Raw genomic sequence first — 20,310 nt, 5'->3', positions numbered from 1 at the left:
TTAATGTACAGATGGGCTTGTTTTAAAGGGGCTTTAAATGATGGCACGGCGAGGGCAAAGTATTGTGCCCCAACGGCTGCGTGGTGAGCTTCCAAGAGGTGGGCACCATCAAAGTAGGAATAAGACCAGGCTTCTCACTAATGTGGTAGACGGGCCAGGGGAAAGTGGGAGATCTGCGTTCCGTAATACGGGCCCGACGGTATACGGCGCACCTTTTTCCCATTCTGTTTCCCAAGCTGCCATCTACAAGGAAGGGTGGGGCCTTCCCACTCCAGCTCACAGCTAGGGTGCTGTTCAGCTGACCAGCTAGCCTACCGCCACTCCCAGCCGCCTGCCCTTCCTCCCTGGGCTCCTGGCGCCATGATGCGCGCCACCCGTCTGCACCCACGCACACCCTATTGGTGCTTAGTCGCCGTGGGCGCGAGTCAGGTGAGCAGCAGACATTGTAGCAGACCCAACTCACCTCCTTCCCGGCGGGAATGGTGCCAGGGCTATACTCTTCCCGGAAGGCTTCCAAGCACCCCCGCTCGGCATCCTGCTGAGCCTGTTCTTGGGGTGCGGGGGCAGGCCTTTTTGGGGGGGAGAGTGTCTGCCCCATGCTGCCCTGGCGCCAGCTCTTCCTCAAGGCCCTGGTGGAGTCGCCTGAGGGAAGCAGCTGGGCTTGGAACAGGGGCTGAGGTACTTCTGGGATGGGAATCAAGAGGGAAGACACCATCTTCCTCCAGCCCTCGTTAGTTATTTCGTAGTAGCAGACACACAGCCTTGGACCAACCTATGGTGGTGCTCACTGCCGTACTTCCTGCTTGTGTTGGGGCTTTTTTGTAACTTCCAGCCAGACATAGAGCCCAACACTCAGGGCAAGTCCCAAGGACCTCCATGACAGCTCAGCCTTGTGCTCTGATTGTCCAGTCTCAAGTTTTCCACCTTTTTGGAAAGTTGGAAGCGTTCTATGGAGGGAGGGGGACAGAACAGGAGAAGAGGCCTTTTCTTTGGTTTCCTGAAGCAGGGTATTGTTTTCTATGTAGTCCAGACTAACCTCCAACTTGCTTTGTAGCCCAGGCTGGCCTTGAGCCAGTGATTGTCTTGTTACAGCCCAAGTGCTTGGGTATAGGTGTGTACCACTATGCCCAGAAGAGGCCTGGACTCCCAAGGTGCCGAAGCTTCACAGTCGGAGACCAGTCCCCCAAGGTACCAGGCTCCAAGTCTGGTATCCTCTTGTCTCTCTCAGTCCTGGCCCCTGTGTGGGGACAAGGCTACTCTAGGGGAGCTTGCACTGTCTCTTAGCCTTGTCTTTGGAACCACGTGGCACCCAGAATGTTCTTCGCCGACTTCCCCTTGGTCTTTGGGGAAAGGAGACTCTTCTGCACCCCTTCCTTTCCCCCAAGTCCCTAGAGCACAGGAGACAGCAGAAACCCTAGGTCTTTTGGCAAATGGAAGCTTCTCAAAGAAGTTGGTGGCCGGGACCACTTACCTCCCACTTTGTCGACCACATGGAGCAGGGCCAGGGAACAGACTTCAGCAGTTATTTACAAGTCTTGAGGAGATTCCGCAGTCTCTCCATGTCTTCTGAAGGAGAGGATGCCGTGCCTCGGTTTCCCTGGGTGGTGTACGTCAAGGTTCCACGATGACCTTGAGGTTAAAAAAGAAATAGCCAGCCCGGCGGTGGTGGCGCACGCCTTTAATCCCAGCACTCAAGAGGCAGAGGCAGGCGGGTTTCTGAGTTCGAGGCCAGCCTGGTCTACAAAGTGAGTTCCAGGACAGGCAGGGCTACACAGAGAAACCCTGTCTGGAAAAACCAAAGAAAGGGAGGGAGGAAGGAAGGAAGGAAGGAAGGAAGGAAGGAAGGAAGGAAGGAAGGAAGGAAGGAAGGAAGAGTGAGACATATGAAAGACAAGAAAGAGAGGCAGAGCTTGGTGACTTGAGAGGGCCCAGAGAGGCATCCAAGGGACACCTCTACCTCCTAAGAGAAGCCTGCTTTCACCAAGGCTCAAGGTTGGCTGGGCTGAGGCCACGTGGTGATTCCACTCGAGAGACATATAGACTTATAGACGATGGAGCCCACACTCCCCACATTTGCCAGTGAGCACCTAAGGCCTAAAGGTACAGTCTAGCAAGGGAGATGAACCAGTGTGGTGCGGCAGGAGGTCAGGGACAGACAGACAAAGGAGGACCAGAGCCACAAGGACCCTCTACCTCATCCAGCCCAGCACGGGGTCTCGTGATGAGGGGGATGCGCTGGCAGGTAGCCAGTTGCCCTGTTTCTCCTTGATGCCTGCGTGGCATGCGTGCGTCCTGGTTTCAAGCTCCCTGAGAGCCTGGGATGGAGGGGACCCTATGAAAATGATGATATGTGACAATCAGTCACAGCAATTAGTGTTTTGGTTAACAGGCCTTTTTTGTTTTCTCTCACCCAGACAGAATGTCACAAATAAATCCTCTCCTGCATTTGCATATTAATTGGATCGGAGACGTCAAGCATCTTTCATTAAAGAAAATGATCTGCATATTTGGAGACATAAAATAGTTATTTTGATGGGTTTTTTTTTTCCTAAGATCAGGGGGTGGGGGAGGTAGGTGATAGGAGTTCTAGCATGAGGTAGAGCAAAAGCAGAGCCAGCCCCTCTGTCTAGTTAACCCTCTGCAGTCTGGACTCCATGGGCCAAGGTTGAACAGAAAAATAATTAGTCCGTAAATAAATCAAGGCTCCGAGGGGCCCCTGGGCCCAGCTTGGCTGTTGGGCAGAAGGTCCCCTCGCTAGAGTTATGAGTGAAGAGATAGGTTTGGTGTTTAGTCTGGCTCTTAAACCCCTCCCTTGGGAGCGAGTAGCTGGCCTGTCCAGGGTATTTCCTGAGACAGCGGGCATGAGGGAGTGGCCAGGTGTCTGCCTTGTAGCCTGTCTAGTTGAGTCTCTTATCTCCTTGGGACACTGGTCAAGCCCTGTGTCTTCTTCCCCCATAGTTCATCCATCCGTGCCCCTCTCTCCACGGGCTGTGACCTTCTACTTCCTGTGTCCTTCCCATTCTTTGCCAACCCGTCCTTCTGCTCCTCTACCCTCATGGGACGGTTTCTAGAAGCAGCAGAAGCACTACTTAGAGTCATTATCACTGAACTCGAAATAACCCATAAAGCTACAGGGCCCATATTAGGGCATGAGTCCCCGGGAAAGCAGAGGGAATGGACAGTTTTTTGATAGGCCGCTGTGACTGCCCGTGTCATTCTCGTGTCCCCTTCCTGCCTCCTGAAGCCATTTGTGCAGGTGGGCAGCAGGATGGTCTCCCTGAGACAGTTCTGGGCTCTCAGGTGAGCTCTTCTGTCCACCAGCCCCAGGTGCACTCCCTTATCAGATACTAGTCAGGAAGAGGTTGAGGCACCCGTGACAGTGATAGCCGCTGTCACTTTCTGCACACTGAATTTGTGCAGCAACTTTGCTTAGGGCCCTGCACTCGTTGTCTCCCGTCTCCATAGCCCTCTAAGACAGGTCATCTCTCTCACTTTACAGATAAGGAAACTCGACCTCAGAGAGTTTAGATAACATGCCTCGAGGTGCCCATCAGAGCTCAGAACTTACAGCCAGAGTGGGGCTCTCTTTGGCCAGGTTGTGATGTAGTGGGGACCTGTGGTAGCATAGCTCCTGGTCTGACCCTAGCCTGTTACTTAGGCATGAAGCTACTCTGTGATAGAGTACAGAGGGTTACAGTGACTTTCTGCATAAGTGGCCTCTTCACCCCATTGAGGAGACAAGAAGAGCTGCCATCCCCCTGGAGATTAGAATTGGCTCTGAGTATCTTCTGTGGGCTTTTTAAAAGAATGCCAGAGATGGTGTCTTCCACTCATACAATTTATATACAGTTTTGCTTAGAATTTTGAAATGTGCATCATGGCCATTTTTACATGCCTCAATCAGAACACACGCACGCGCGTGCGCGCACACACCATAGACCAGCCTCTTCTTATGCCCTAGGTACATGGAGATCTGGATGTCCCGCAGAAACCTATAGTATGGTACTGCCTTTCCAGTACCCGGACTCTAAGATCGCCTCCTCCCTGCTCACCAATGCCAACCGCAGGGGATTGTACTTAAGCCAGACACCACTCCCTGAGGGTCAGGGCTCTAGAAGGTCTTCTGAGCCAGGGGATGGGGGCGATTGTACCCCAAAACTCCTTAACAGCTGTTAAGCTGTGCCCCATCTTGTTCCTTGGTTGTCCTCTGGCCCTCCATGAATTCCGGTTGTACCTTCTTTTGGTAGGGGAAGAACAAAAGCAGGGGTCATGTGTCCCTCACATTTGGGGATGTTGGATCAGGAGCCTGAGGTGCCCTCTAGAGGAGCAAGAGGACAGGCCGGGTATTCTCTGGAGTCTGGGGGAGTCCTGGAGCAGCTGTTTCTGTTACATGCCAAGAAGCCAAGTTGGTTTAATATGGTTGTAGCTGCTAGTTTGATAAATCAAAATAATTAAAAATAATAAATTTGATTCTTCACCCAGCAAGCTGTGTGTGGGCGCAAGACCTGAGCTCTTGAGCTAGGACTGGGGAGGTGGAAGAGGACCCTGGGGCGCAGGGATCAGAATCATAACCGAGGAGGTGGGCAGAGCCTGACCCAGGGGGTCAGCTCTCAGGACTGATTAAGGGAGAAACGTCTCTCATGGTAAGAGAGTCAGCCAGACAGGCCAGAGCCCCTGCTGACTTTGCCCCTGGCTGTGTGGAACTGGGCCAACCTTGGTTTCTTCATCTGTCAAATGGCGTGATAGGCCTATCGGCCTGTGGGGCTGTGTCAGGAGTCAGGGCTTTGCCCAGTGAACGAGAGCATATGCTGAACAGTCAGGTCCCACAGGGACATAGCCCTCATCCTCCCTGCGCTAAAGCGGCTTCAGTATCCTCTCTTGTCCCCTCTTTGCACCAGTTTTGGCTACAAGCACAAAATCCCACTTCACAGTGCTTGGGCTGCTAAACAGGCACACAGCTTCCAGGGACTCTTCCTCCCTCGGTCAGCTGTTGTCCTCACACAGGATTGTTCTGTTTACAAGGACATCCCCTAGTTCAGGGCGTTTTCCAATGACAGTATTCCACTGGTTACAGTATGGTGCCAGGAAGCCGTGTGCCACACCCTGGGGCCAGCCCTGGGTTCGAGGTGCCGGCAGCTCTACTGGAGAGAAGCAGGATCTAAAAAGGGTTTGCGTCTGCCCCCTGTCTCCCCACCCCCACCTCCATCCTCAGGAGTCGCATTTGGTGTCAGAGCAGCTGGAAATCTGAACTGAGTGGAGCGGGTGGGGACAGGGAGGGACAGGGTGTCTGTCTCTTTAAATGCACTTTGTGTCAGTGTGATAAGGAATTTGATGGCTTTATCAGAAATACCAAAGCTTTATTTAGCAGGGCGAGGCTCACACCACTCAGCTCCACACAATCTGCTGATAAATAGCAAAAAAAGGAGGAGGGGGCGTGGACTGTAGCTCACCAACACCCCAGCTCAGCAACCAAGGAAAGAGGGGAAAAGAGAGAGGCCCAGAGGCAAAGTTGGAAGTTTGGGGGACCCACTAGGCAGGGGAGGGGAGCAGAGGAAGCGACAGTGGAGTTCTGTGAAGTGCTAATGGGCAGTTGTTCATCTGATCTCCAGGAGAGACCCTCATGGTCGTCTCTGTTACTAGATGAAATTACTGTGGTTCCAGGAAAAAAAAAAAGGATTTATTACAGGTTCACAGCCTTCCCCACTGCCGTTCGGATAGGCCTACCCATTTCTCTGCCAGCCCAGCCTATCTATCATCCATGCCATGCAGATCTGCCCTCGGGACCTACTGGCCCAACTGGTGAAGGCTCAGGGCCAGTCTCTGGAGAAGCAGAAAAGCTATGGCCTACTTGTGGCGTTCTAGAACATTCTTCTTTTTCTTCTCCTTCTCCTCCTCCTCCTCTTCCTCCTCCTCCTCTTCCTCCTCTTCCTCCTCCTCCTCCTCCCCCCCTCCTCCTCCCTCCTCCTTCTCCTCCTCCCTCCCCTCCTTCTCCTCCTGTTCTTCCTCCTCCTTCTGAGACAGGGTTACCCTATGTAGCCCTGGCTGTCCTAGAACTCACTCTGTAGACCAGACTGGCTTTGAACTCATAGAGATCTATCTGCCTGCCTCTGTCTCCTGAGTGGGATTAAAGGTGTGCACCCCTCCTGCCCTCAGAACCTTTTTGACATCTGTGTCACGTAGGACATGTAGTTCTTAGGCAACCCCTCCTTCCTGGCTGTGCTAGATTCTTCCTGTCTTCAGTGGTATCTCTATTCCTTCTTCCTCAGCCTCTCTCTTCCCAAGCATATAACCGTTTTCCCCGCCCCTGTCTGGGAACCCCTTGCCACCGGTCAGCTTGGTGGCCAGCATGGGGCTCACAGATGGTGTACCCCTGGATGCTTGCTTGGCTGTGTCCACACTCCTCCCTTTGTCCCCATGAAGGTTTTGATGAACACAAAGCAAGTTTAATTTGTGGCCCCCACCCACATCACTCTCTCTGTCCCCTCATAGGTTTTGCCTTTCCTAACCGTTTGTGTAACTTCCTGTGCGTACAGAGGCAGGTTTGAGCTCTCCATACCCAGCCATGAGCTGCATGGAAAGGGAATGAGGAGTGTGGAGAGAGGAGGAGGCCCTGTCTACATTCTCTCATGACACCCCAATCCAAGAGAACCAAAAGCCTGAATCCAGGTCCCAGGTCTAGCCTACTCTGGGTTCAAGACTGCTTCTGCTTATCATAGGCAGTTGGTCACCTCTTAGTGACCACCAGAGTTGGAGGGAGAGAAGTCTCTGCCTCATAGGGCCTCCAAATGTGACAGATGACCCAGGCTTTCTAGACCTTTCCAACAGGATGGCCAAAGGCTGCCTTAGAGGCAGTTAAATGAACCTTCGATGGGGTTGGCTGGAGACAGCAGTGGACTGACTTTAGCACCTCTCCCCAGAGCCACGGTGGAGCCTAGTGAGGACTGAGATCCCTTCTAGTAAGCTGACCACTGGAGCCTTAGCAAGGCTGGGCCAATAGGCTAAGGGCCAGCAGGGTCGCCTTACAGGGATCCCTAGGCTTTGAATGGTAGAGCAATGGGATTAGCTGGACGGCTTGGGTAGGGGAAGTTCTGGGCGGAGAAACAGGGGGGGTTGGGGGAGGGGGAGGCTGGCCAGGGCAGAGGCTGGAGGAAGCTGCCCAAAGGCCGAGGCCCAGACAGACAGGAGGCATAAATGGAAGTGACAGGGTCAGGCCAGACCTTTGTCCTGCAGTCTGATTAGAAAGCCTGCCCTGGATTTCTGAAACTTTGGGATGTTGTCGGACAAACTGGAGCTTAATTCTGTCAGAGCGCTGGGGAGATTAGAATTGACATCCCGGGAGCACATTCCTGGCTGGGCAGAAATCCAGCCCCCGCTGGGAAAAACCTGTGAAAGCAAGGCTTGGCCTATGGTGGCGGCAGGGGTGCTGTCAGCACCGGTGGCCACTCCAGCTTTGGGGCTTGGAGCCAGGAGTCTCTGGAAGGCCGGACTATTTAGACAGGATGCGTGGAAAGAAAGGAGTCTTAGCCAAGCCACTCCTGACAACGATCTCGTCCCCTGGTGGCACCTCCTGGAGCAGAGCTCTGAAGTTTAAGTCTCTAAAATGGGCCAAGTCTTCCTTCCAAACCCCCAGAGCTTCGCCTTCCTTCAACATTACCTTGGGATGGCAAGAAGGATGCTTCCTGCAGAGCTGTAACAGCCATGGCCAGGAGAATGGCAGCAATAAGTTGTCTAGCTGAGTTCCCCTGGGGAGGGTGGTCGGCCGGCAGTGCCCATCACAAGAAGCCGAAGCCAAGGGTTTGAAAGGCCTCTGCCACTGTACCAACTAGGCCTCTTCCACCACCAGCCCCGTTAGCCTCAATAAACCAGGATGTGTCTTTCAAGATACATCCGCCCCTTCCTCCAAGCTCCCAGGAAACATCCGCTGGTCTAGCCAAGCAGAGAGTGACAGGCAAGGACCCATACCAGGAGTCACCACTCATCTTCCCACCAAGAGATGGGTCTGGAGGACAGGGCTGGTAGCACACACCACAGCCCCAAGTCAGGCTGCTCCCAGTACCACTCCCCACTTCCTTCCTGACTCTAATGACTTTTAAATATTGGTAAATATTTTGGCTAAAGCAGGCTCTCTCGTGGCAGAGAGCAAAGCCGTGTGCAGTTCAGGACCTACAAATTATTTATTAAAGATCTGAGATGCGGTGCAATTATGTGGAAAGAACCCAAAAAATTAAATAAATAAGTAACAAAATAAATAAATAACAGCCCCACTGGCCTCTTGAAGGCTTGGGGAGCGGCACACATGATTGCCGACTTGATGAAATCCCCCCGGATGTAATGAGCTGATTTTTCTGCTGTTAATATTGCATCTGCTGATGAAGGATTCGTTAGGATAATGGAACGAAGCTAAAATATAAATGACTCCCTGTCAAGGAGCAGCTTTTGTTTGTTGATCTCCTGACAGTTCCCGGGCCAAAGCAGGGGTTTCTGTGTGTGCACGCATTCCGGAACAGGCAGGAGGGATGGGGGACGAGAGCTCAGGGGACCCCCAGAGCGCTTGGCTTTCACTATACCCCCAGTATCCTAGGTTTTCCCCTTGGGTTGGTCTGCCCGACCTTGGGAAGCTCTAGAGCCCTGGGGGGGTGGAGGGGGAGTCATCAACTTGGAGCCCTGTGGAGGGAGCTTGTTGCACAGGGATCCAGGGTGGGAGCGGGAGTTTCTGACTAGCTGGGCAGAGGGATAAGCAGAGGGAGGCAGAGGCGGGGCTGGGGGCATTGGGATTTGCAGAGGCACACTGTTTACAGCCCCTGAACACAGGGGTGTGGTGTTATGTGGGAGATAGAGTCATAGCCACTTGAGGCAGAGTGTCCTAAGGGGAGGTCCACTGTAACGTGCCTTCCTTTCCTCTCTTTTCTCTTTCTTCCTTTCTGACAGAGGGTAGCCCAGGATGTCCATGTACCCAGTGATAACCCGGATCTTCTGATCATCCTGGGTCCATCTCACAAGTGTTGGGCTCATAAGTGTGCACCCCAACACCAAGTTTATGGGGTGCTAGAGATCTAGCCGAGGGCCACATGTGTGCTAAACAAGCGTTCTGTCAATTTAGCTGGGACAAGGGTGCATCGGAGGGTGGCTCAAACCCTGTCCAGGACAGAGAAAAAGGAGGACTCTTTTGAAGTTACTACATCACCCTCCTACTCCAGCTTGGCTCATCTGGTGCCTCTGCTGAGTTCCCATGTCTGACACCTCCTCTTCTGGGCTCTCACCTTTTCTCCTGTTGTATTGTGAGTTTTATTATGGTAAATATACATGCCATAAAGTTGACCAGTGTGACCGCTTTAAGTGCACATTCGGTGGCAGCAATACTCACAAGTTATACATCTACCACCAATATCTAGTTCCAGAATGTGTGTGTGTGTGTGTGTGTGTGTATGTATATATGTATGTATTTTGGTTTTTCAGCTCAGGCTTTCTCTGTGTAGTCCAGGCTGCCCTGGTACTCATTCTCTAGACCAGGCTGGCCTCAAACTCATAGAGATCCACCTGCCTCTGCCACCCCAGTGCTGGGATTAAAGGTGTGCGCCACCACCACCACCACCTGGAAAGTTCCAGAATTTTTGACCCCCCCATACAGAACTGGGCAATCAGTCATCCACCAACTCCCCCCCCCCAGCCCCTGGCGATCACTAATCTTTTCTCGACAGTCTCTCACTATAATCTAGATTTTTTTTTTTCATGTAACTGGAACCATACAATTTATAACCTCCCCTGTCTGGTTCCTTTCATTCAGATGTCATCATGTTGTAGCATGTGTCAAGTCTCTATTACTGTAGAATACTCCATAGGACATATAGGTCATGTGTTGCTCATTCCTCAACTGATAGGAACTCAGGCAGTGTCTGCCTTTTGCTTGTCCTGAATGGTGCTCCTATGAACATTTCTGTTCGAGTGCTTAAGTCCCAACGGCCCACCTTTGAGGTTTATATCTTGGAGTGAAACTGTGGAATCTCTCCCACAAAAGACCTCAGAAGCTAATGCCAAGGGATAGTTTCTTCATGTGGCAGAACTGTGCAGATCCGTATTTTAAGGGTTCTCCAAAGCAGCTGGGGAGAACCAGGGAAGGCGGGGTTCAAATCTGGCCTGCTCACACGATTTGGTTTGTTTGTCCTCCTCCATCTCCCTTGTGCTTGGCATCTCTGATCTCTGAGAAACAGGGCTGCAGAGACTGGATTGCTTTTTTGGTGAGGCCCAATGGGGGTGTGGCCTCTCTAAGCATCTGGCTGCTGAGAGTCTCGGCCCCAGCCGTGGCTCTTTGTCACACACACCCAGGGTCCTGAGTGAAGACTGAGTTCATCCCTCTGCCCTGTACCCTTAGCACACAGAACAAACTTCTTGTTGACTTCTCGGCCAGCTCTATCTGTCACCTTGATCTCTGAGGCCCTTTAAAAAAAGGGGAGCATGCCAGACCACCAGCTCAGACCCCTCTTTCCAGAGAGAGCAGGATTCTTTTTTTTTTTTTTTGGTTTTTCAAGACAGGGTTTCTCTGATAGCCCTGGCTGTCCTGGAACTCACTTTGTAGACCAGGCTGGCCTCGAACTCAGAAATCCACCTGCCTCTGCCTCCCGAGTGCTGGGATCAAAGGCGTGCGCCACCACGCCCAGCGAGAGCAGGATTCTTATCTGAAGACAGTTGAGGCCTTTGTCATGGCCATGCAGGGACACTGGGAGCTGGTTACGTTTCTTTCCCTAGAGGGAGTCCCAGGAGCAGGAGGAGATGGCTTTTCTCCTTGAGAAAACAAGGCAGGACCCTGTCATCCTCAAGACCCTGGCTAGGCTGCAGAACTACTTGAAGAGGCATCCATCCGCACAGGACCGTGAGCCAAATAGAGTAGGCTCAAGATAGAGCTGTAAGGCAAGCCAGGTGCTTCCTGCGCTTCTGTTCCACTGTGGTTATTAAGAACACTCCTCGCTGGGCAGTGGTGGAGCACGCCTTTAATCCCAGCACTTGGGAGGCAGAGGCAGGCGGATTTCTGAGTTCCAGGCCAGCCTGGTCTACAAAGTGAGTGCCAGGATAGCCAGGGCTATACAGAGAAACCCTGTCTCGAAAAAACAAAAAACAAACAAACAAACAAACAAACAAAAGAACACTCCTCGAGGAGGCAGGGGTTTGGTGGGGCACAGCTCTGTTGTGCAAGTATAAGGTCCTGAGTTCACATCTTTAGCAACCAAGGTGAGGGGCAAGAGAGATGGCTCAGTGGTTAAGAGCATTTGTTCTTGCAAAGGACTCGGGTTCGATTCCCAGTGCCCACATACAGGTTCATCACCTCCTTGGGCATCAGGCACACATGTGGTACACAGACATACACTCGTATACACAATATAGTAATAAATCTAAAATAATACTAATACTAATAATAAGGCAGAAAGCAATAGGGAAGAGAACCCGACCCCCCCGATGTCAACCTGCTCTGGCCTCCACATACATGCATGCATCTGAAAGAGAAAGCTGGGGCTTTTCTCCTCTGCCCCTAGACGACTAGGCTAACCTCCTCTTGGCCCTGTATAGATTTTTCAGGATTCTGGCCAGATTCCAATCATGAGTATTTTGGGGGAAACCGCAGAGCCAATCTAGAGCCCACTCAGATTTGACTCTGGACAGCAGAGCCACCTGCCCCTCTTGGCTGGAGGTCTTAGTCCCCTCGCCCTGTGCAGGGACAGGCAGTCTGCTCTGCCTGCTGCCCTGTCTGGAGCCGGCAGCCCCCTCATTGTCCCGCTAAACACTGTGTAAAAGTTCCAGGCTTTATTTGGGCTTTCTGTTTTGCCTGGTTATGCCGAGGCTCTGCCTGGGATACACACACACCCTGGCAGCCTCGCAGGGTGCAGGGAACCGCTGGCCCCTGGATGGAGCTTTTCTCTTCCAGCCCTTCTTCCCTCGTACCACATTTATTCTTTTTTCCCCCTTCTGTTTCTCCCTCCTGCTCTATCTTTCTTTTTTTTTTCTACTCTTTCAACATGGTTTTCCTAAAAAGTTTTTTAATCAATCAAATTTGAGGCAGAAAATAGGTTTTGTCACGCCTGGTCCCGGGATAGTGTGACTCTCACTCGGGCTCCTGACAGCTCCTCAATGCAGGAAAGAGGCCAAACAGAATATTTCTCCGGGAAAGTGCCCGTTTCCATGACACTGCCCCTTGTTGTCTGTGCTGCCCCCTCCTCAAGCTGCCTGGCTGACATGGCCCCAGCCCTTGTGAAAGACCCAGTTGGGGGAGGATCTGTGAGGGTGGGGAGGTGGGCTAAGATAGCAGGGGGTGGGCAGCCAGGCAGCCTGACAGCTGTCCCGAATCTCCATGGCCTGAGAAGGCTGAGGAGCAGGTTGGAACCTCAGACAGGAGCCTGGCCTGAGGCTTCATGCATACGGAGCCAGGCGGCCTGTGGGAGAGACTGTGGGGCCAGGTCTTAGAGTGGTTTCAGCTTAGACAGAGGAGATGTCACAAGTGTCAGCCTCCTTCAGGCCTTGGTACCCTGCTTCTAGCACATCTTCCCTTTCCCCTTTCCTTCTATTCTCTTGTCCATCAAAGAATCTCCCATCATCCTTCACTTCTTCCTGGTCCCTCCGTTATAGCATCTTTGGTCCCTGCCAACCTCCCAGGTCCCTCATCCCCAGATCAGAGCTCTGTGAAAGCCCTCTGAGTCTTTCCTTTTTAGCCCAATTCTCTCTTCCTTCTTCCTGTCCCCATCTTTCACCCTCTCCTCTTCTCGTTCTCTTTTATAATTAATGATTAGTTTTAATTGGTTTGCTTAGGCAGCCTGACAGCAAATTAACAGAAACCATCCCAGGGCTGGCTGCAAGGCTCAGGTGGAGACCACTGTACTTCAGACCTGGCCAGGGGAAGGGAGGCGGTGGCTGCCATACTCGAACATTTCCTGGCTAGTGGGTTGTGTGTACACAGGCCTCCTGCGGACAAGTGCAACAGCCAACAGGAGGAAGGCAACAGGCGACCCACAAGATGGAGGCTCACGGGTCAGCCCTTTGTGTGCTTTGGCTTTCGTTCTCCTTAGAACCCCTCTGTACTCTGAGGGTCAGGTCAAAGATGGGCAAGACTGATGTTTTTAGACTGGACTGGGTTTGCTTCGGGTGCCATTGTCCTTGCCTGTGTTGTAGCTGATGGGGTTGGCAGTTTGACACCTCTGAGACCAAGAGCCTACTCTTTCACATGGACCGGAAGGAAAAAGCCACTGGCACTATGAGATCAGATCTCTAGGAGAGGCAGCCACCATGGCCTACAAGCTCCAGAGCCAAGCTCTGCTCTCTTCTAATTGTCCCACCCCTCTGCACAGAGCCCTCAGCCTTTCCATACTTGGGGTTAACCCTGGACAGATGGATAGAAGAGGGATGGATGGTTTGGTGAATGAACGATAGAGAGATAGGGTTGATAGTTGAAGGGTGGATGGATGGATAGGGAACTGGCAAAGGCTGGGTAATGGTGGCTCACGCCCTTAATCCCAGCATTCAGGAGGGAGAGGTAGGCAGATCTCTGTGAGTTCAAGGCTAGCCTGGTCAACAGAGTGAGTTCCAAGACAGCCAGGTCTACACAGAGAAACCCTGTCTGGAAAAAACAAAGAGAGGCAGAAACAGAGACAGAGAGAAAGAGAAAAAGAGAGAGAGAGAGAGAGAGAGAGAAAACGCACTGGTAAAGGGTGTTGGGCACTTCTGCTATGACTCCTAAACATATATTCCTTTTCTCATTTTGCCTTGAGGTAGTTCCCTAACCCTAGGGACCCTTCCTGAGAGTAAGGGTCCTCTTCTTTGTGTTCTCTCTGCCACCGTCTTTCCCCCACCCTTACAGAACCCCACCTTTTGTTTGTCCCCCCCCCCCAACCCAAGACAGGGTTTCTCACTGAAACCAGCCCTGGTTGTCCTCAACTTGCTTTGTAGATCAGGCTCGCCTCTGGAACTCACAGGCATCCCTCTGCCTCCCGAGTGCTGGGATTAAAGGCGTGTGCCACCACACCCAGCCGCTGAGCCCTGCCTTAACTATGCCAGCTTTCTCATTCACTACCATTATCTGGTATGCCAACCACTCATTCCTACAGGTCAGAATAAGAAGTTATCAGCACTAGGAGAGGCAGTGCTTCAGCCCTGGCCAGGAAAAGGGAGCTACTCTATCAGAATAAATGAGCAAGACTGGCCTACTGGGTACTTACTGCTCCAGTCCTTCCTGGGAACCTGGAATCTGTCTAGTGTCCCAGATCCAACTGAGAGATGGTGACTGTCCCTGCTGCTGTGAGCCAGGCTCCCTGCCCTGTACAGGCAAGGATGGGACTATAGGAAGTATTTTGGTGCCCATGTAATATGCATCTCTGCCCCTCCCCCTCCCCCTTCCCCCAGCCCCAACCAACTCCTGGAAAGTTTCCTCCCCCGATTGTTCTGTGTGATCAGATCTGCAAGTTGCTCTCTAAGCTTCTTGTCACATTTTGACTTAATGAAGTGCAACTGCTGAGGGATTTGGGTTCAGCGCTCCGGTCTCCCGCGCTCCCTTGTTGTCAGAAAACAGGGGTGGATGGGGACAGCAACACTGTGCTGTAAGTCGTTATCATTCCGGTCAGTCTGTTTAACACAAAATTAAACAAAGAACTAATTAGTGCCTCATGAATTAATAAATGCACAGTTGCCGGGGAGGAGGGAAGGGGAGGAAAGGTGGTGGAAGGGAGATACTGGAGTGGTAGAGTTGGGGGGCTTTGGGGGTTCAAGGGAGGCTGGCTGGGGTGTCTTGACAGATCTCAAGGAGAGCTTGGGATGGTCAGGACATGGTGAGGCCCCTGACGAGACCGACCTGAGGCTCATTGGTTGGAATGTTCCCTCTGCCGGCTGAACCCACCTGAGCTTTGGGGTCTCCATGCCTGTTCCCCTGCTCTAGCCTGCAGTCTGTCCACTCAGCTCATCTCTCCTTCAGCTCTGTCACCACTTTTTTCTTGAGGCTCCCACCGGCCTCTCTCACCTCTACCTGGCACCCATTTGCTCTCTGTTGCCCCCTACCTTAGATGTCCGTTCACTTCCCTGCAGACCCCTCAGCTCCCACCTCCCAGATGAGTGTCCTCGACCCACAGCGTACAGCGAAACCCTCCCAAACCACTTGATGATCAGCCAGTTCTCAACCTTTTTATGCAGCCAAGCAGTCTCTGCCCCACTGAGCACCCTCCAACCTGGCAGCCCGTCATAGGGTGTAACACGGGTCTAGCAGAGAGTGGAGCCCTCCTTAAGAGGACTTGTCAAGTACAATTAGCTTAATCCATCTAAAGATGTCCTGGGAATGAGAGACAGGGAGGTGGGACTGGGTGGCATTCTGGGAGCCCTGGACAAGGTCACCTCATCTCCTGCAATCCCCCCAATCTGATTTGGGGATTATATAGCCTAAGGAAATTGGTGTTACTCCTCTTGCATCATTGATAAGCCACGAATGAGGGAGAGAGGAGAAAAAGGGAACAAATAGCAAACCCTTTGTCCAGCAGGGCAGGTGCCATGGCTGGGGCCTAGGGCCTGGCCCAGGCAAGGACAGATGGGGCCAGGTGGGTAGTTACACGGTCCTTTGGGACTTCCCTCCACAGTAGATTCTGTCTCCATTTGAACCTGGGTCCCCAAACTCCTGCTCTAGACTGCAGAGGACCCTGGGCCTGTAATAATGACAAGCCGCATTCTCTATTGGTTAAAGACCCTCTCCAGTGGTGCGCCTTGCGCTGTCTGAATCTTCTGTGGGGGTTGTCTTGATTCATCAAGGTGGAAGGCACTGCCCACAGTTTGTTCCTAAGCAATCGGAATCGAACCTTCCTGATGCCTGGCCTTGTCCACCTACCCCGGGGCACTCACACAGTCTCACTTGGGAACAGTTTAGCATTTGCCAGTTTTGTTTTCAGGGCCCAGGAGAAAAGAGTCAAGGAGTGGTTGAGGCTACTTTTATTGTCTCCAAGAGTGCCCACTCAGCCACTGAAGGTTCATGGGAGCCTGAAGGCCCATAACAGCATACACATGTGCACTCATACACATGTGCACGCACATGCACGCACGCACGCGCACGCACGCACACACACACACACACACACACACACACACACACACACACACACCATACCTCTGCCTCCACTGGGCAGTGTGAGAAGCACTCTGGCTTTCTCTGGGTCTCAGTATCTTTAGAGCCATGTTTCCATGTAACAGCTCCTACTGCTTCCTGAATTCTCCATCCTTGGTTGCCATATACTTAAAGTGGGCTCAAAGCAGAGCCCTTTGAGCAAGTCTGAATCACTGAGCCCTCTGGCTAGCCCTTCAGCCCATAGGCGGCAGAGAACTCTCTGGCACATAGGGGTCATGAAGAATGCTTGGGGGTGGGGGGAGAGAATGGATAGGCTCCCTCCTGGAAAGACTAACAGACTCTTCTTTCTCCCCAGGATGAAGTGACCCCCACCCCCAACTGTGTTTGAGGAATCTCTAGGACCCCGTGAGGTAAGATTTGAGTTCCTCCCCTGTTCTGTGTGTTGTGAGACAGTTGGTGTGAGATACATCACCCTGGGCCCAGTTCAGTTCTTCGAAGCATCCAAGACTGATGGGATGGGGTGTGGGAGACAGGGAATGGGAGCCCCATGGCTACTGGAACCTGTCAGGCACAATGGGGGACCAGCAAGAGCTGTTTGGCTTTTATGCTGGAAATGGGTTGGGGATGGATGGATTGCTGATTTGGAGCAAGGATTGATCTCCAGGCATCAGGAGTAGCAGTGCACCCGGGTCATGCTTGGACTTCTCATAAGTCTGCTCTCATTCTAGCCGCCCTGTATGTCCATTGTAGTAGCTGCCTCAGGCTTCCCAGGGAAGTTCTGCTTCTAATCATGCCTTGAGATCCCAAAGAGTTTAACGTCCTAGACCCCAAGTTCTGCCTCCTCCTCTGAGGTTGAGTTAACTTCCACACCAGGGCAAAAACTGGCTGAGAGGAGGCTGCCGGCAATGGAGAGAGCAGGCTGCCATACCCTGCCTTACCCTAACTAAGCCCAAGGCTCCTTGGAAGCCAGGCACTCAGGACTGCCGTGTTCTTCACAGGCTGTCACAGTCCCCTGGTGGCTCGAGAACTGCGGGGGCCACCGGGCCTTGGCCCCGGGCAGTGCAGTGTCAGAGGTGACCGGTGGAACGCCAGTGTTATGTAAATAGCGGGGCCTGCCCGGCGGGCGAGCAGGCTGGCTGCAGCCATCCATCATCCCGGCTCCGCGGGGCGGGGGACAGACACAGCACCGTGCGCTTGGCTCCAAACCTGTTTGTTTTCCCTTTGTCTCGCGCGTTTCGGGGGCCAGGCTGCGACCCGCTCCAGTTTTGTCCCGCTGGCCTCCTCCCCATAGGGAGCACGGGGGAAGGGAGGAGAGTCCCTTGGCTCCCACCGCGGCATCCCTTTCGGACTTCAAAGGCTCCCCCAGCATTGTCTGCGCCTGCGGGCAGTGGCCCTGAAAACGTGATCAGAGGCGGCCCGGTGTAGGGCAGGCCCGGCCCGCGCCCTGCGCTCTCGCTGGGGCCCGTGGATTCCTCCCTTTGCCGCCAGCACCACCCTGGTTACAGCGCAGCTCCGGGGCGCTCACTGGCCTTTCTCTCCCCGCGCCCCTTCTGGCTCCCTCTGGTCTCTCCTTCCTGCTCTCTAGCCTCGGCCTCACTTCTGTCTAGGCGCATTGAGACTCCAGAAATGACCAGAGCTGCATGCAGCCTTACACTCTTTCCTTGCCCGCCTCCTTAAGAATCTCAACCCCGCCAAAGGGTTTCCCAGGATGCTGTGAGGCATAAATAGGATTCCCATGCTAGATCGGATTCTCGGTGCACCCCACCCCCCACTCAGCGTGGCACCGGACACAGGAGAGCAAGTCTTGCTTCCTCTGGGGACCTCTGTCAGATTAGGTACAAGGTCCCCAGGAATCATCTAAGCATCCTGAAAGACAGGATGCTTCCATTTTCTGGACAAGTCTCTGGCAAACCGCAGTTCCTAGATCACATTTGATCCTCGGCCTGTGTTTTGTAAATAAAGTTTTATTGGAAAGGGATGGCCGTTTGTTTTCATATTGTCTATGGCTGTTTTCACTCTACAATAGCAGAGCCGAGTGACTACAGTGAAAACAGCTTGGCCTGCAAAGCATAAGATTACTATCTGCCGAGCAGTGGTGGCCCACGCCTTTAATCCCAGCACTTGGGAGGCAGAGGCAGGCAGATTTCTGAGTTCAAGACCAGCCTGGTCTAGAGAGTGAGTTCCAGGACAGCCAGGGCTACACAGAAAAAACCCTGTCTCGAAAAACAAAACAAAACAAAGGATATTTACTATCTGGCCCTTCTACAAAGAAGGGCTTGCTGGCCCGGATTCTGTTCCGTCTCTGATAAAAATATACATGAGATTTGCCGTTGAAACCTGCCAACGTGTGTAAGTCCTTGGGGTTGAGTGAATTCTCAGTGTTGTGTGGTCACTATAGTGAGGCTGGGATTGCATAGCAACTCTAGGCTGGGGCTTGGTTTCAGGATGCTTAATGCCCCACTCTGCTGGGGAGTCTCTGCCCCTCCTCTGCCTCCTGCTCTGTTCAGTCCTTCTTACTCTGAGCCCCAGCTCCTCTCTCCTTATGCTCCCCAACTCCCTCAGAGCTGTGCATTCAGTGGCCCTTCTGTAGCCATTACCTCAGCTCCGTAGTCATAGTCATCACATACACACACAAACACACACACACACACACACACACACACACACACACACACAGCTCCCACCCCGGCGCACTTTGCAAGGTGGGAAGGGTATACCCTGCCAGGCTATTGGGGTATACAGTGCCCAGAATCCAGCAGGAAGGCAGAGGGTCTCCGCCCAGCCAGTTTCCCCAGCAGCCACAAGATGTAGCACCCATCCCTAGGACAGTACCTTGGAGCTTTCCCTGATCTCTGGAAAAGCTCTGACACTGAGCCCTTGGAACCAGCAAAGCATCTGAGTCCAGTGGACCTCTGGGAAAAGAAGGGCACTGGGGGTGGGGGAGGGGGCAGAGGAGGTGCACTAGGCAGTCCCGGGTCCCTCACACTTGTTGCTGAACCCTGGGATGTAGCCCTTCCTCTCAGACCATCAGCTTCTGTAAAACAGGGGTCCTGCCCGCCAGGCTCTGCTCCACAAGCCTGAACTGGCTGGAGCTGTTGGGAGGAAGCCGACCAAGGGAAGAAGACCAAGGGTCTGGGTTTGGGTCTCAGCCTGCGAGGGTGAAGGTGCAAGAGAGGCTGTCGTTCTGCTGAGAAGGCCCCGGGTGGGCCACTTAAGTGGCTGCTTTCCCTGTCCAGGGTCAGCTGGCCTGGTGTCACCACGGCTATGGAATAAACCTGGGCGGCAGGCTTCTCATCAGAGTGGGGTGCCTGGGAGTCTGGGATGGACGCTGTACAAGCCTGTTCTCTGGGGTGCTTCCTTGGTTGGCTCTGCTGAAGTCCCTCCCTGGTCTCTACATCTCCCCTCCCCTCCAGGCCTTCTGTGTGCCCCATAAGTTTCTCTCCCTTCTTCTCTTCCCACCGCTCATCTCTCGCTGTCCCCCCCCCCCCGCCCCCCACGCATGGCCCCCTCTCTCCTTTTCATCTACTCGGAAGGTTTTACTTCACTTCCTTGTCACCCTAATTGATTGCATTAACCTTTCAGCGTATTGGATTTCCTCGTCATCGTGCAGAGAGCCCTGTGCAATATGCTTATAATCTGAGCCATAATGGACAGTTTGCAGTCAACAAGCCCCTTCTCCCATCGGCCCCGTTGACATCTCTCTCTCTCTCTCTCTTGCCCAGGCCACCATGGCCACTTCTCCGGTTGGCAGGGGTGGAGCTGTAGAATGGACCTAGGAGGAAACGGACTCAGGATCGTATCTGCCTGTGCCTTTCCCTGCCTCTCCTGTCCCCCCCCCCCTTGCTTTCTTTTTCCAGCTTCTATAGCCTTTGTGGAGTCCTCTTGGCTTTCTGCTTCTGAGACACTGCCTGATAAGTGGCTGTATTTTGGATTTTTGTCAATGAGAGAGTCCCCTATTGTACCCAGACACCTGGTTCCGGCTTTATCTGTGATGTCTCGAGGTCTCCATGCCCCACCTTTCTTTGTCAAAAGAAGAGAAGTGAGTGACCCAGGTGCCATGGCAGTAAGCCTGGAAAAGCCCCCAGGATGGACTGGTGGGACCTGATAGGACCTGGAGGAAGTGCAGAGGAAGAGAATAACTGTGGGATAGGCTCCATCAAAACGGTGTCTTGAGGGGCACCTAATAATCTAGCAGTAGGTAGAGGTGCCAGCCCTGTGCCAGCTGCCTGATCTGA

General features: G+C 53.0%; 1 protein-coding gene across 3 annotated transcripts in view; it reads left to right on the top strand.

Moving 5' to 3' along the window:
• Casz1 (castor zinc finger 1) overlaps positions 1-20,310 on the top strand; it is a 149,880-nt gene that overhangs the window by 68,980 nt on the left and 60,590 nt on the right. For all 3 annotated transcript variants that reach the window (XM_021159784.3, XM_085838592.1, XM_085838593.1), the window contains exon 3: positions 16,431-16,485. The gene's annotated coding sequence lies outside the window, so the exon portion shown is untranslated. The remainder of the gene's footprint in view (positions 1-16,430; positions 16,486-20,310) is intronic.

Source organism: Mus caroli, unplaced genomic scaffold (genome assembly GCF_978045245.1).
Source record: "Mus caroli unplaced genomic scaffold, Mus_caroli_1 scaffold_6, whole genome shotgun sequence".
NCBI lineage: Eukaryota > Metazoa > Chordata > Mammalia > Rodentia > Muridae > Mus > Mus caroli.
This window is presented reverse-complemented; position numbering and strand designations above follow the sequence as displayed.